This window comes from Pongo abelii, chromosome 1 (assembly GCF_028885655.2).
Source record: "Pongo abelii isolate AG06213 chromosome 1, NHGRI_mPonAbe1-v2.0_pri, whole genome shotgun sequence".
Taxonomy (NCBI): domain Eukaryota; kingdom Metazoa; phylum Chordata; class Mammalia; order Primates; family Hominidae; genus Pongo; species Pongo abelii.
Window position 1 is genome coordinate 169,942,509 of NC_071985.2, and position 17,923 is coordinate 169,960,431.

Sequence of the window (17,923 nt, forward strand, 5' to 3'; positions counted from 1 at the left end):
TGAGACTAGGAAGAGACTGCATCAACTAACGAGCAAAATAACCAGCTAACATCATAATGACAGGATCAAATTCACACATAACAATATTAACTTTAAATGTAAATGGACTAAATGCTCCAATTAAAAGACACAGACTGGCAAATTGGATAAAGACTCAAGACCCATCAGTGTGCTGTATTCAGGAAACCCATCTCATGTGCAGAGACACACATAGGCTCAAAATAAAAGGATGGAGGAAGATCTACCAAGCAAATGGAAAACAAAAACAGGCAGGGGTTGCAATCCTAGTCTCTGATAAAACAGACTTTAAACCAACAAAGATCAAAAGAGACAAAGAAGGCCATTACATAATGGTAAAGGGATTAATTCAACAAGAAGAGCTAACTATCCTAAATATATATGCACCCAATACAGGAGCACCCAGATTCATAAAACAAGTCCTGAGTGACCTACAAAGAGACTTAGACTCCCACACATTAATAATGGGAGACTTTAACACCCCACTGTCAACATTAGACAGATCAATGAGACAGAAAGTCAACAAGGATACCCAGGAATTGAACTCAGCTCTGCACCAAGCGGACCTAATAGACATCTACAGAACTCTCCACCCCAAATCAACAGAATATACATTTTTTAAAGCACCACACCACACCTATTCCAAAATTGACCACATACTTGGAAGTAAAGCTCTCCTCAATAAATGTAAAAGAACAGAAATTATAACAAACTGTCTCTCAGATCACAGTGCAATCAAGCTAGAATTCAGGATTAAGAATCTCACTCAAAACCGCTCAACTACATGGAAACTGAACAACCTGCTCCTGAATGACTACTGGGTACATAACGAAATGAAGGCAGAAATAAAGATGTTCTTTGAAACCAATGAGAACCAAGACACAACATACCAGAATCTCTGGGATGCATTCAAAGCAGTGTGTAGAGGGAAATTTATAGCACTAAATGCCCACAAGAGAAAGCAGGAAAGATCCAAAATTGACATCCTAACATCACAATTAAAAGACCTAGAAAAGCAAGAGAAAACACATTCTAAAGCTAGCAGAAGGCAAGAAATAACTAAAATCAGAGCAGAACTGAAGGAAATAGAGACACAAAAAACCCTTCAAAAAATTAATGAATCCAGGAGCTGGTTTTTTGAAAGGATCAACAAAATTGATAGACCGCTAGCAAGATTAATAAAGAAAAAAAGAGAGAAGAATCAAATAGATGCAATAAAAAATGATAAAGGGGATATCACCACCAATCCTACAGAAATACAAACTACCATCAGAGAATATTACAAACACCTCTACGCAAATAAACTAGAAAATCTAGAAGAAATGGATAAATTCCTCAACACATACACCCTCCCAAGACTAAACCAGGAAGAAGTTGAATCTCTGAATAGACCAATAACAGGAGCTGAAATTGTGGCAATAATCAATAGCTTACCAACCAAAAAAAGTCCAGGACCAGATGGGTTCACAGCCGAATTCTACCAGAGGTACAAGGAGGAGCTGGTACCATTCCTTCTGAAACTATTCCAATCAATAGAAAAAGAGGGAATCCTCCCTAACTCATTTTATGAGGCCAGCATCATCCTGATACCAAAGCCTGGCAGAGACACAACAAAAAAAGAGAATTTTAGACCAATATCCTTGATGAACATTGATGCAAAAATCCTCAATAAAATACTGGCAAACAGAATCCAGCAGCACATCAAAAAGCTTATCCACCATGATCAAGTGGGCTTCATCCCTGGGATGCAAGGCTGGTTCAATATACGCAAATCAATAAATGTAATCCAGCATATAAACAGAACCAATGACAAAAACCACATGATTATCTCAATAGATGCAGAAAAGGCCTTTGACAAAATTCAACAACGCTTCATGCTAAAAACTCTCAGTAAATTAGGTATTGATGGGACGTATCTCAAAATAATAAGAGCTATCTATGACAAACCCACAGCCAATATCATACTGAATGGGCAAAAACTGGAAGCATTCCCTTTGAAAACTGGCACAAGACAGGGATGCCCTCTCTCACCATTTCTATTCAACATAGTGTTGGAAGTTCTGGCCAGGGCAGTTAGGCAGGAGAAGGAAATAAAGGGTATTCAATTAGGAAAAGAGGAAGTCAAATTGTCCCTGTTTGCAGATGACATGATTGTATATCTAGAAAACCCCATTGTCTCAGCCCAAAATCTCCTTAAGCTGATAAGCAACTTCAGCAAAGTCTCAGGATACAAAATCAATGTACAAAAATCACAAGCATTCTTATACATCAATAACAGACAAACAGAGAGCCAAATCATGAGTGAACTCCCATTCACAATTGCTTCAAAGAGAATAAAATACCTAGGAATCCAACTTACAAGGGACGTGAAGGACCTCTTCAAGGAGAACTACAAACCACTGCTCAAGGAAATAAAAGAGGATACAAACAAATGGAAGAACATTCCATGCTCATGGGTAGGAAGAATCAATATCATGAAAATGGCCATCCTTCCCAAGGTAATTTACAGATTCAATGCCATCCCCATCAAGCTACCAATGACTTTCTTCACAGAATTGGAAAAAACTACTTCAAAGTTCATATGGAACCAAAAGAGAGCCTACATCGCCAAGTCAATCCTAAGCCAAAAGAACAAAGCTGGAGGCATCACACTACCTGACTTCAAACTATACTACAAGGCTACAGTAACCAAAACAGCATGGTACTGGTACCAAAACAGAGATATAGATCAATGGAACAGAACAGAGCCGTCAGAAATAATGCCACATATCTACAACTATCTGATCTTTGACAAACCTGAGAAAAACAAGAAATGGGTAAAGGATTCCCTATTTAATAAATGGTGCTGGGAAAACTGGCTAGCCCTATGTAGAAAGCTGAAACTGGATCCCTTCCTTACACCTCATACAAAAATCAATTCAAGATGGGTTAAAGACTTAAATGTTAGACCTAAAACCATAAAAACCCTAGAAGAAAACCTAGGCATTACCATTCAGGACATAGGCATGGGCAAGGACTTCATGTCTAAAACACCAAAAGCAATGGCAACAAAAGCCAGAATTGACAAATGGAATCTAATTAAACTAAAGAGCTTCTGCACAGCAAAGGAAACTACCATCAGAGTGAACAGGCAACCTACAAAATGGGAGAAAATTTTCGCAACCTACTCATCTGACAAAGGGCTAATATCCAGAATCTACAATGAACTCCAACAAATTTACAAGAAAAAAACAAACAACCCCATCAAAAAGTGGGCAAAGGACATGAACAGACACTTCTCAAAAGAAGACATTTATGCAGCCAAAAAACACATGAAAAAATGCTCTCCATCACTGGCCATCAGAGAAATGCAAATCAAAACCACAATGAGATACCATCTCACACCAGTTAGAATGGCAATCATTAAAAAGTCAGGAAACAACAGGTGCTGGAGAGGATGTGGAGAAATAGGAACACTTTTACACTGTTGGTGGGACTGTAAACTAGTTCAACCATTGTGGAAGTCAGTGTGGCGATTCCTCAGGGATCTAGAACTAGAAATACCAGCTGACCCAGCCATCCCATTACTGGGTATATGCCCAAAGGACTATAAATCATGCTGCTATAAAGACACATGCACACGTATGTTTATTGCGGCATTATTCACAATAGCAAAGACTTGGAACCAACCCAAATGTCCAAAATGATAGACTGGATTAAGAAAATGTGGCACATATACACCATGGAATACTATGCAGCCATAAAAAATGATGAGTTCATGTCCTTTGTAGGGACATGGATGAAATTGGAAATCATCATTCTCAGTAAACTATCGCAAGAACAAAAAACCAAACACCGCATATTCTCACTCATAGGTGGGAATTGAACAATGAGAACACATGGACACAGGAAGGGGAACATCACACTTCGGGGACTGTTGTGGGGTGGGGGGAGGGGGGAGGGATAGCATTGGGAGATATACCTAATGCTAGATGACGAGTTGGTCGGTGCAGCGCACCAGCATGGCACATGTATACATATGTAACTAACCTGCACATTGTGCACATGTACCATAAAACCTAAAGTATAATAGTAAAAAAAAAAAACATAAAAACCACAATGTGAAAATTCTAAAGAAAAGATGTACAAACAGAATCTAACAAAATATAACAACAGTAAAGTGTTCCAGTCAGGATGAGATCATTCCATTAATGGTAGGTTTGTTCAACATTTCAAAACCAATCAGTGTGTTTAGTTACCTTAATAGAATTTTAAAATTCAAGCGATTTTGTTTTTATGTGCAGAAAAAGAATTAGCCAAACACCAACATGTATTACTTATAAACACTTTAATTAAACTGAATTTTAAAAATAAAAAAAAAAAAAAATTTTTTTTTTTAAATTGGCCCCTGAAAATCCATCTCTCCTTTTTTTCTTGGATATGTTTTTTACTTTAACGAAACAAGAATCATATTGTATGTGTTTTGTTGTATCTCACTTTTTTTAAAGAAAAAACATCTTTAGTATGTTACTAAAGATACTGTATTATATTTATATTACATGAAAGTCTCATAATTTATTATACCTTTCTACTGTTTTTGGCTGTTTATGTTTGTTCTAACAATTATTTGCTAGTATAAGTAATGCTGTCATAAAGGTCTTAGTTTTTTCTTTCTTTCTTTCTTTTTTTTTTTGAGATTGAATCTCACTCTATTGCCCAGGCTGGAGTGCGGTGGCACAATCTCGGCTCACTGCAACCTCCGCCTCCTGGGTTCAAGCGATTCTCCTGCTTCAGCCTCCCGAGTAGCTGGGATTACAGGAGCGCATCACGGCCGGCTAATTTTTGTATTTTTAATAGAGACAGGGTTTCACCATGTTGGCCAGGCTGGTCTTGAACACCTGATCTCAAGTGATCTGCCCTCCTCGGCCTCCCAAATTGCTGGGATTACAGGCATGAACCACTGCGTCAGACCCGTAAAGGTCTTTATAAGTAAATCTTTTCTCTTGATCTCATCTGATCTTGGAGATGAGGCAGAGTTTAAGCCTGGTTAGTACTTGAATGGGAGAACATCTGGGAATATCAGGTGCTACAGGCTTTAAAATATATAAAATAAAATAAAATAAAAATAAAACATTTTCTGAGACTGAATATTTTCTTAAGGTAAATTTCTAAAATTGAAATTATTGGCTAAACAATCTGAAGTTTTTGTTTCTTTCTATTTTTTACTATGAAAATTTTTAAAAGAACAGAAAAGTAGAAAGAACTCAACTTCCAATTTTTAATAACCTAGGTTTTATAGTTTTTAATATTTTGCTATATTTACTTCATTTATTTTTAAAACTAGTTTTAAAATTAAAAAAATCAATTTAAGAAAACTAGTCTTAAAATCTTGAACTGGTAAGAACTTTAAAAGGACCGTTTAAAAGTCATAATCATATTATAATGTTCACACACAGTAAAACAAATAATAATTCTTTAAAATCATGTTTAATTTTTCCTAATTGTCTCAAAACATCTTTTTAAAAAAATTGAAACAGGATTAAATAAGACCCACACATTTATTTGGTTGTTATATCTCTTAAGCTTCCTTCAACCTTTAGTATTTTCCTTTTCTTTTTTTTCCTCTCTCAAGTCATTTATTTGTTGAAGAAAATGGAGAATTGATTGCATAGAATTTCCCACACTCTAGTTTTGTTTGGTTGCATTCTCATATAATTATTTAATACATTATCCTATCCATTGTATTTTTTGTAACTTTACAGCAGTGGTTCTCAGACCTCAGTGTGCATCAGAATCACCTGGAGGGCTTGTGAAAACACGTATTGCTGGGCCACACCCCCAGAATTTCTGGATCAGTAAAGCTGGGTGAGTGCGAGAATTTGCATTTCTAACATATTTCCTGGTGATGCTTTTGCCGGCGGTCCAAAGACCACACTTTGAGAATTACCACTTTAGAGAAAAAATTAGATCCCTTTAAAAGAATGGTTAGATTTATAATTTTTAAAATTACATATATATGACATATAAGACGGGATTCAAAGCATGCTGCCCCCAAATAAGGCACCCTAGCATTTAAGGAAACACCAGAAACAGGAAGGTCACTCTGACCTTATGCCATCCTTCTCCTCTGAAGCAGGTTGTAAAACTCTCATTGGAGAAGTACCCTGCCTATACCTGGAGGAGAGGGGCATCTTTATCTCTGAAGACACAAGGACACAGAGAAGAATCTGAATAAATAGGCCTTTCTAAGTTCCCCCTAGTTTATCACCATTAGGTCATACCTGCTTTGTGCAATCATATTTCTCCACAGCTATACACTTCTTCATCAAACTTAGCACAAAATCGCACAGGTTTCCTTGTTTCTTTGGGTCTTCATTTTTGAAGACTTCTGCATCATGTAAAACTTATATATGTATGCTGTTCTGTTGTTAATCTGTCATTTGTTAAGGGTGACTCAGCCATAACTAGCGAGGTGTAAGATATCTTTTCTCCCATACAATATGTTCGAAGTATTTTCTTAAGAAAATATAGGCCGGGCATGGTGGCTGATGCCTGTAATCCCAGCATTTCGAGAGGCTGAAGCAGGCAGATCACGAGGTCAAGAAATCGACACCATCCTGGCCAACATGGTGAAACCCCATCTCTACTAAAAATACAAAAATTAGCCGGGTGTGATGGTGCGCCTGTATGTATTCCCAGCTACTTGGGAGACTGAGGCAGGAGAATCGCTTGAACTCGGGAGGCGGAGGTTGCAGTGAGCCGAGATCGTGCCACTGCACCCCAGCCTGGTGACAGAGCAAGACTCCGTCTCAAAAAAAAAAAAAAAAAGAAAAGAAAAGAAAGAAAATATGCATTGGTTTTGCTAAGAGGAGTCTTTCCTCTTTTTATCTTTCAATTTTTTATTTTGAAAAATTTCAGTTTTACAGGAAAGTTGAAAGATGTTGGAAATTTTTAAAGACTTTGCTTTCCAGAAAGTTACTAATATAGCAGTGAATGAGTTTGTTCATTTTACCATATCCTGTACCAAAGTGAGTATTAACATTTAGACAAAACTTGATCTATCTGATGGGTAAAAAAAAATATTTCTTATTTTAATTCAAAATTATTTGGTTACGGGCAAGGTTGAGAGTACTTCTAGTGCTTTATTAGCCATTTCTTACCCTTGATTCTATTAATTGTTCATTTTCTTTATTCATTTTTCTTTTCTTTTTTTTTTTTTTTTGAGATGGAGTCTCACTCTGTCACCCAAGCTGGAGTGTAGTGACGCAGTCTCGGCTCACTGCAACCTCCACCTCCCAGGTTCCAGTGATTCTCCTGTCTCAGCCTCCTGAGCAGCTGGGACTACAAGTGCATGCCACCATGCCCAGCCAATTATTGTATTTTTTAGTAGAGACGGGGTTTCACCATATTGGACAGGCTGGTCTCAAACTCCTGACCTTGTGATCTGCCCACCTTGGCCTCCCAAAGTGCTGAGATTACAGGCGTGAGCCACCGTGCCAGGCCTATTCATTTTTCTAATAGATCTTTAGTTTTTTCCATTATCAATATCTATGCGTTCATCACATATGAAAGATAATTATTCTTTCTCATATTTGTAACATATTTTTCCAGTTTATTCATTTATTTTTTCCAGATTCCTATTTAAGCTGTAAAAAATTAAATTACAACATGTTTGTGTCATCAAATATTTTGACCTATTATTTGGAATTTTTACCATTACTTTGGATAGTCCTGCCCAATCTGAGACAGGTAACTAATAACTTATATTTTCTTCTAGTTTTTATCTGTTTGCTTATAGTTAACTAAAGTATTCAAATGAAATTTATTTGTGTGTTCTACAAGGATTCTTAGTTTGAGTAGCCAACTTGCAGAATACAATAGAATTTTGGGAGGAGCCCCTCGATGCCTGGATTTACTGTTGGAGAGACAGTACAATATACACCAGATGACTTATCTGTGAACCATGGAAACATTTGGAAAAGGTAAAGGAGACAATACACTGAAGAATCATTTGTCGCAAGTAATTGCGGGCAGTCAAAAAGAGCTGGGTGAGTATATGAATCACGACGTAAGAACTGTGAAGGGCAGGCATTTGAGTCCAGTCAGCGGCTATTATTGAACAGGATGGTACTCAAATGAGATACAAATTTTATGCCAAGAGCGGCAAGTCTACAGAACAAATCATTCTGGTTTGTGCCCCAGCTTCTGTAAAATAGGAAATTTTTTCATCAGTTTTTGCTCTCTCATTTAAAAAATTAACTATAGTCCATAGTTCATTTGAGTTTCTTTAATTTTTTAAATTTATTTTTAAATTGACAAAAATTGTGTATATTTATTGTATACATGTTGTTTTGAAATATGTATACTATATGTGAAATGTCTAAGTCGAACTAATTAATGTGCATTACTTCACATTTATCCTTTTTGTAATGAGAACATTACAAAAGTCTATTATTTTAGCAATTCTCAAGAATATAATACATTGTTATTAACTATAGTCACCGTGTTGCACAATAGATCTCTTTATTTCTCCCATCTAATTGAAATTTTGTATCCTTTGCCCACATCTCCCCAGTCCTTCATGCCCTGAGCCCCTCTAACCACCATTTTACTCTCTATTTTTAGGAATTCAACTTTTTTATACTCCACTTATAAATGAGATCATGCAGTGTTCATCTTTCCATGCCTAGTTTATTTCACTTACCATAATGTCCTCCAAGTTCATCCATGTTATTCCAAATGACAGGAGTTTCTTCTTTTTAAAGGGTGGATAGTATTCCATCGTTTGTGTATATACTATTGTATTCCATTCCGATATGCTTCTCTCTCACTCTTTCTCTTCTTCTTCCTCTCTCTCTCTCTCTGTCTATATATATGTGTATATACCCATATGTGTATATATGTGTATATACATACTGGACTCTTAGGTTGATTCTACCTATATGTATACGTATATGTCATATACGTATACATATATGACATGTACATATACATACAAGGCCAAAGAAGCGTCCAGTATGTATACGCACATACATAGTATGTATACGTACATACATATGTATATACGTATACATACTATGTATGTATGTATATATACATATATGACATATACGTATACATACAAGGCCAAAAACGCATACATAGTATGTATGTATGTAGGTTGATTTTACCTCTTAGCTATTGTGAATAATGCCGCAACGAACATGAGAGCACAGCTATCTCTTTGACATACTGATTTCATATTCTTTGGATGTATACCCAGTAATGGGATTGCTAAATCATGATAGTTCTTTTTTAAATTTTTGGAGCAACCTCCATATTGTTTTTCATAATGGCTGTACTAGTTTCTATTTCCACCAACAATGTGCAAGAGTTCCTTCTTTTCCACATCCTCTCCAACACTTGTCTTTTGCCTTTTTGATTATAGCTGCTGTAACAGGTGTGTGGTGATATCTCATTGTGGTTTTATTTTGCATTTCTCTGATGATTAGTGATGTGGAGCATTTTTTAATATACCTCTTGGCCATTGCATGTCTTTTTTACAGAAATGTCTGTTCAGATCCTTGGCCCATTTTAAAATCGGATTATCTGTTTTCTTACTATTGAGTTGTTTGAGTTTCTTATATATTTTGGATATTAATCCCTTATCAGATGCCTGGCTCTCTAATCTTTTGCATCCTTTTCATTGTGTTTTTTCTCCTTGTCTTTTGGTCATAGTAAATTATAGTATCTACAGGTATGAAAAGTTTGGCTTGTGCAATTTATGTGTGCTACTGGGGATGTGAAACAAAGCTGAACCATGGCATCCCAAACCTGCCCTTATTGGGGTTCGGTGTGACTTGATAAACCTGCATAGATGTCAAACATCCAAAGTCTTCATTTCTAATTGAGAAATAAAAATTCATCTTCAGTTAATAAGAGCATTTCAATTATGTGTGGCTCCTAAGAAAAAGGTTGAAAGATCTCCTTTCTCCCAAGATCTTTGCCTTGCACTCTAGGAAAATAGCATCTACACTTTTGTAGATACTGGGCATTGTAAAAACCACTTAGGATCTTGCTATATCTGACTGCATCAACACCCCCAGTTCCCCAAAAAATATTGAGTAAGCCAAAGGAGAGAAATAATAATTCATTAAACAACTACTGTGAGGCAACTCCCAAATATATTTTACTTTATTTAATTGTTAGTAGTTTCTACAATGTAGCTATTATCATTCCCATTTTACTGATGAAGAAATCAATGGAGTACCTTGTCCAAAGTCACAGGGCCATTTGCGTGGTTGAACTGGAGTTCAGTCAGAGATCCGTACAAGGCTGAAAAATGCACTTTCCCCTTCACTCCACTCATGTTTAAAGCCCCTTTCTCTATAGCCAAACATCAAAATTCCACAGGAACCTGACAGAAAAGGGGAATAGGCCAGGGTGAACTGCAAAGCTCATGTCTTTCTCAAAGAGGACAGCTACTAATCAGTTTCAGCCATTGCTCCTTCTGTTGCCATTCAGAAATGTAGGTCCAGTGTTTCTTGATCTGACTTTTCAAAGGAAGGTGAGAGCCTGCATTTTGATGTGAAATCTGTCAATGTTTAAATGCTGCCAATCAATTACAAATTGTTTTAATTGTGTGGGCCAAATAAAACATATTTGTTGGTTGTATTTAGTCCTTGCCTTATACTTCACTTTAACTACAGACTTTCAGATGTGATAAGGAATTAATTAGAACAGTTCTATTCAATATAAATATAATGCCATCCACATATATAATTTTAAATTTTCTAGTAGCTATACTAAAAAGTTTTAAAAAGGGTAAAATTAATTTTAATAATGTGTTGTATTTATCCCAATATATCCAAGATGTTATTATTTTAACATACAATAAATATAAAGATTATTAATGAGACATATCACTTATAGAACACCTCAATTTGTCCTAGCAATATTTCTAGTGCTCCATAGTCACATTTGGCTAGTAGCTACCATATGGAGCAGCATAGGTTTGGAAGCTATAAATATCTCCCAGGTGGGACCTGTTTATTCAGAAATTTCAACTTCACCAGGAAGCCATGCTCTACTTTAGCTGGTCTTAGAATTTGTCAAAAGCCTCATTTTTCCTTTGGTAAATGAAAGGGAATTTCCCATTTTTTTTTTTTTTTTTTGAGACAGAGTCTGCACTGTCGCCCAGGCTGGAGTGCAGTGGCCAGATCTAGGCTCACTGCAAGCTCCGCCTCCCGGGTTCATGCCATTCTCCTGCCTCAGCCTCCTGAGTAGCTGGGACTACAGGCGCCTGCTACCAGGCCCAGCTGTTTTTTTTTTTTTTGTATTTTTAGTAGAGACAGGGTTTCACCGTGTTGGCCAGGATGGTCTCGATCTCCTGACCTCGTGATCCGCCCACCTCGGCCTCCCCAAGTGCTGGGATTACAGGCGTGAGCCACTGCGCCCAGCCGGGAATTTCCCCATTCTTTTAGCTATGACAGAATTCAATTTGTTAGGATAAATTGATGATTAAATTTACTTTAGTACCTTAGAAACTTTGCATCGAATACTTCTTTAAACTTCTTTAACAAACATGAATTTGTTCGATGTGTCAAGTAAACAAAGGAGTAAAGAATGTCAGCTTTACAAATATGATAATGTTCTGAAGTGTAGTACCTAAGTGTTTATAAATTCAACTCAATGAGTAGTTTATTAGAATTTCCTATCTGTTGTTGTGATGCAGTAATTTCATTTAAGGAACAACTGGATATAAAACTTACAGGGGTTTGGAATGAGGAGCAATGTGGAGATTAAAAATGATATTCTTAGAGAACTCTGAATATAGAATTGGATATTTCTAATGGATATGGTATATAACAGGTGTCTCAGTGTGGGCCACCATAACAAAACATCACAGACTGGGCAGCTTAAACAACAGAAATTTATTTTCTCACAGTTGTGGAGCCTGGGAAATCCAAGATCAAGGTACCAGCAGATTTGGCATCTGGCTAGGGGCTCGTTTCCTGGCTTGCAGTTGGCCACCTCTTCATTGTGTCCTTGCATGGTGGAGAGAGAGTAAGCTCTTTGGTCTCTCTCTCTCTCTCTTTTTTTTCTTAGAGATGGGGTCTTGCTTTGTCTCCCAGGCTGGAGTGAAGTGGCGTGATCATAGCTTACTGCAACCTTGAAATCCTGGGCTCAAGGGATCCTTCCTGCTTCATGCTCCTGAGTAGCTGAGGCTGTAGGTGCTAGTGTCTCTTCTTCTCCTTCTTTTTTTTTTTTTTAAAGAAGATGTGTACACTGTACCCAATGTGTACCTAACAGAGTACACTGTACCCAATGTGTAGTCTTTTATCCCTCAGCCCTCCCACCTTTCCCCCCAAGTCCCCAAAGCCCATTGTATCATTCTTATGCCTTTGCATCCTCATAGCTTAACTCCCACTTATGTGTAAGAGTATGTGATGTTTGGTTTTCTATTCCTGAGTTACTTCACTTAGAATGATAGTCTCCAATTCCATCCATGTTGCTGCAAATGCCATTATTTTGTTTCTTTTTATGACTGAGTAATATTCCATGGTGTGTGTGTGTGTGTATATAGATGTAGATATAGATATAGATATAGATATAGATAGATATAGATATAGATGTAGATATAGATATATCTCACATTTTCTTTATCCACTCGATTGATGGGCATTTGGGCTGGTTCCATATTTTTGCAATTGTAAGTAATTAATTTTATTGGATCAGAGACATATCCTTATGACCTAATTTAACCTTAATAATTTCCACAAGGGCCCAGTTTCCCAATATAGCCAAATTGGAAGTTGGGGCTTCAACATATGGATATTGAGGGGACAAAATTCAGTCCATAGGAACAATTTTCAGGGACAGAATGAGAGTTTTATTTTCTTTTCTCATGTTTATTTTGGTCTTTTCAAATCACATCAGAATCAAGCAGTGTGAAAGACAAAAGGGACGATAGTGGGGATCTAAAATCCACAAGTCCTCAATTATTTAATTAGTGGTTGAAGTAAGTCAAGTAGCTAGGACTCTAGAATTCCTTTGTAGTGTTCTTTCTATTATGTTGTTCATTCATTCATTGACTTACTCTGTAAAAATTGAGCACCTACCATGTACCGTGTTCTCAGAGAAAGAAAGACTCAGACCTAGCTTTCGAGGAAAGCATCCCAGGTCTCTTTTATCCCAGCACTAGTCTCATTAGAAAATATATTAGGCCATATCTAGTGTACATATATATTCGTTTGTTTGTTTTGTTTTGAGACAGAGTTTCGCTCTTGTTGCCCAGGGTGGAGCGAAATGGCGTGATCTTGGCTCACCACAACCTCTGCCTCCCTGGTTCAAGAGATTCCTGCCTCAGCCTCCCAGGTAGCTAGGATTACAGGCATGCACCACCACGCCTGGCTAATTTGGTATTTTTAGTAGAGACGGGGTTTCTCCATGTTGGTGAGGCTGGTCTTGAACCCCGACCTCAGGCGATCCGCCTGCCTCGGCCTCCCAAAAGCGCTGGGATTACAAATGTGAGCCAACATGCCCTGCTGTAGTATTAATATTAATAATAATAGTGATTAGACTTTAAGCCCCCAAAATATACCAAGCTGTGCCAAGCACTCTATGTACATTATCAGTTTTGATCCTTACAACAAGTTTGTGAATATTAATTGTATACTTGTTTTATAGATGAGGAAAAGTATCTTAACAAAGATCATCTTAGAAAGTAGCTGTGCTAATTCAGACTTGACTGCAATGCCCAGGTGTTTCCAGGTGTAATAGAAATTTCCTTTCTTTCTTTCTTTCCTTCTTTCTTCCTTTCTTCCTTCCTTCCTTTCTTTCTCCTTCCTTCCTTCCTTTCTTTCTCTTTTTCTTTCTTTCTTTCTCCTTCCTTCCTTTCTTTCTTTCTCTCTCTCTCTCATTCTTTCTTTCTTTCTCTTTCTTCCTTCTTTTCTTTTCTTTCTTTCTTTCGTTCGTTTGTTCTTTCTTTCTCTTTTTTAGAGGCGGAGTCTTGTTATGTCACCCAGGCTGTCTTGAACTCCTGATCTCAAATGATCCTCTCACCTTGGCCTCCTAAAGTCCTGGGATTACAGGCATGAACCACTGCACCTTGCCAAAACATTTTCTTTGGGACTTATAAACATATTTTATGAATATTGTAAGCTTTTTGAGACTATATATTATGTAGGACACAGAATCAACGTTTTTAAGTTCAAGTTAAATTAGTCTAGCTCTAGAGATGAGAGAAAGGAGACTGTGTGCATACTAACACGGAGAAGAAAGTTTGCCTGTGTAGTGGAGGAAAGATTTCTTTCCTCCCCCATTGCTAGGTTCATGGTTGAGACCCCTATAGCAAAAGACAGGTTAACAGGAAAAAAAAAAGCAAGCATACAGACTTATTTAATACAGGCATACTTTATTATATTGCACTTCACAGATACTGCGTTTTTAAAAAATTAGTTTGTGGCAACCCTATTTTTTTTTTCCAATAGCATGTGTTCACTTCACGTCTCTATACCACATTTTGGTAATTCTCACAGTATTTCAAACATTGTCATCATGATTATATCTATTATGGTGATCTGTGATCAGTAGTCTTTGATGTTACTATTGTAATTATTTTGGTCTCCATGAACAGCATCCATATAAGACAGTGAAGTTATTCAAGAAATATTGTGTGTGTTCTGACTGCTCCACTAACTAGCTATTCTCCCATCTCTCTGTCTCCTTGGGTCTCCCTATTTCCTGAGACACAACGATATTGAAATTAGGCCAATTAATAACCCTACAATGGCCTCTAAGCATTCAAGATAAGTCAAGTTAAGTCAAAAGTTAGAAATGATTAAGCTTAGTGAGGAAGGCATGTCAAAAGCCAAAATAAGCCAAAAGCTAGGTCTTTTGAGCCAAACAGTTAGCCAAGTTGTGAATTTAAAGGAAAAGTTCTTCAAAGAAACTAAAAGTGCTATTCCAGTGAACACAAGAATGATAAGAAAGCAAAACAGCCAAAGCAGAATTATTGTTGATATGCAGAAAGATTGAGTGGTTTGAATAGAAGATCAAACCAGCCACAACCTTCCCTTGAGCCAAAGCCTAATCCAAAGCAAAGCCCTGACTCTTTTCCATTCTGTAAAGGCTGAGAGAGGTGAAGAAGCTACAGAAGAAAAGTTGGAAGTTAGCAGAGGTTGGTTAATGAGGCTTAAGGAAAGAAGCCATATCCATAATATAAAAATGCAAGATGCAGCAGCAAATGATAATTTAGAATCTGCAGCAAGTTATCCAGAAGATCTAGCTAAGATAATCGATGAAGGTGGCTACACTAAACAACAGATTTTCAACGTAGATGAAACAACCTTCTATTAGAAGATGTCATCTAGGACTTTCATAGAGAAAAATCAATACCTGGCTTCAGAGTTTCAAAGGACAGGCTGACTCTCTTGTTAGGGGCTAATGTAGCTGGTGACCTTAAGTTGAAGCCAATGCTTATTTACCATTCCAAAGATCCTAGGGCCCTTAAGAATTATGCTAAATCTACTCTGCCTGTGCTCTTAGAAATAGAACAATAAAGCCTGGATTACAGCACATCAGTTTATGGCGTGGTTTACTGAATATTTTAAGCCCCCTGTTGAGACCTACTGCTCAGAAACAAAGATTCCTTTCAAAAGATTACTGCTCATCGACAATGCACCTGGTCACCCAAGAGCTCGGATGGAGATGTACTAGGAGATAAATGTGTTCATGCCTGCTAACACAACATCCATTCTGCAGCCTATCAATCATGTAGTGATTTCCAACCTTCAAGTCTTATGATTTCAGAAACACATTTCATAAGGTTATAGCTACCATGGATAGTGAATCATGTGATGGATCTGGGCAAAGTAAACTGAAAACCTCCAGGAAAGAATTCACCATTCTAGATGCCATGAGAACATTTGTGATTCATGAAAGGAGGTCAAAATATCAACATTAATAAGAGTTTGGAAGAAGTTGATTCTAACCCTCATGGATGACTTAGAGGGGTTCAAGACTTCAGTGGAGGAAGGAACTGAAGATGTGGTAGAAATAGCAAGAGAAGTAGAATTAGAAGTGGAGCCTGAAGGTATGACTGAATTGCTGCAATCTCATGATAAAACTTGAATGAACTAGGAGTTGCTTCTTATGGATGAGCAAAGAAAGTGGTTTCTGAGATGGAATGGAGTCTATTTCTTGTGAAGACGCTGTGAAAATTGTTGAAAGGGCAACAAAGGATTTAGATTCCATAAACTTAGTTGATAGAGCAGCAACAGGTCTTGAGAGGATTAACTCCAATTTTAAAAGAAGTTCTACTGCAGGTAAAATGCTATCAACAGTATCACATGCTACAGTGAACTCTTTCATGAAAGAAGAGTTAAATGATGAGGCAAACTTCATTGTTGTCTTATTTTAAGAAATTGCCACAATCACCTCAGCCTTCAGCAACCACTACCCTGATCAGTTAGCAGCCATCAACATCAAGACAAGATCCTCCACAGCAGAAAGATGATGACTTGCTGAAGGCGGATATGATCATTAGCATTTTTTAGCAATAAAGTATTTTCAAATGAAGGTATGTTGTACATTTTTTAGATATAATGTTATAGCATACTTAATAGATTACAGTATAGTGTAAACATAACTTTTATATGCACCAGGAAACCAAAAAATTCTCATGACTCTCTTTATTGTGATACTTGCTTTGTTGCAGCGATCTGGAACAAAACCCACAGTATCTCTGAGGCATGCCTATATAAATTTTATATGACATGGCTGCTTTCAGAAATGAAGACCCAAAGAAACTGGGAAAACTGTATTTTTATGGAGAGCCATGCAGTATGATTGGAGGACAAAGACTATGATATAATTGTAATAAACTGGGGGAACTTAGCAAGGCTCATTTGCTCAGATTTTTTTCTGTGTCTCCATATCTTCAGGGATAACAGCATTCCTTTCCTCTGGGTAAGCGAGGATACCTTTGGAGTGAGGTCCTTGTGTCCTACTTTTTTTTTTTTTTTTGAAATGGAGTCTCGCTCTGTCACCCAGGCTGGAGTGCAGTGGCACTATCTTGGCTCACTGCAACCTCTGCCACCCAGGTTCAAGCTATTCTCCTGCCTCAGCCTCCTAAGTAGCTGGGGTTACAGGTGCACACCACCACGCCCTGCTAATTTTTGTGTTTTTAGTAGAGGCAGGGTTTCACCATGTTGGCTAGGCTGGTTGAGAACTCCTGACCTCAAGTGATCTGCCTGCCTTGGCCTCCCAAAGTGCTGGGATTACACGCGTGAGCCACTGTGCCTGGCCCTTGTGTCTTACTTTAAAGGAAAGCCACATAATTCTTTTATAGCCTGTTTCATGGGAGAAAGGTGGGAGAAGAGGAGAGCGACCCTCTTGCTTCTGCTGTTTTCTCAAATACCAAGGTGCCATATTTGGGGTGGTGTGTCCTGAACGCCATCACCTGTTTTGAAGATTAGGAAACCTAGTGTGAGAAAGTCATGCATTTTTCATAGATCAATCAAATAGGAGGTGGTAGAACCAGTATTTGAATCCCTGTCTGCTGACTTGACTGTTCTGGCTACACTGAAAACAATTACTGAGGTTGAGGCAAGGCTGTGTTTTTCATATTCTTTCTTCCTGAAATGTCTTTTAAAGGTTTTATAAACTTCTCCCCTCAACAAACAAAGGACTGGAGTTGAACCAGGGGAAACTATAATCAATTAGTTTAGAATCAAATAGGTCTACTGAATCCAGGGCTTCATCCAAAGAGCCAGGGCAGGGGATGACAACTGAGCTGGAAGCAGAGAGCCTATATCAAGTCAACCAGCTGGAGTGAGATTCTGGAGGGGAAATATGAGACTTGCCTGGAGAGATTTCTGGAGACAGCCAGGCCCTTTTATAGGCACTTTGTGGCTTTCACTAAGAGTGAGGAGGGAGCATTTAA

At 37.6% G+C, this 17,923-nt stretch overlaps 1 long non-coding RNA gene across 1 annotated transcript in view; it reads right to left on the minus strand.

Moving 5' to 3' along the window:
• The window catches only part of LOC134760890 (uncharacterized), a 31,675-nt gene that overhangs the window by 13,499 nt on the left and 253 nt on the right, over positions 1-17,923 (minus strand). The gene's annotated exons all lie outside the window — the stretch shown is intronic.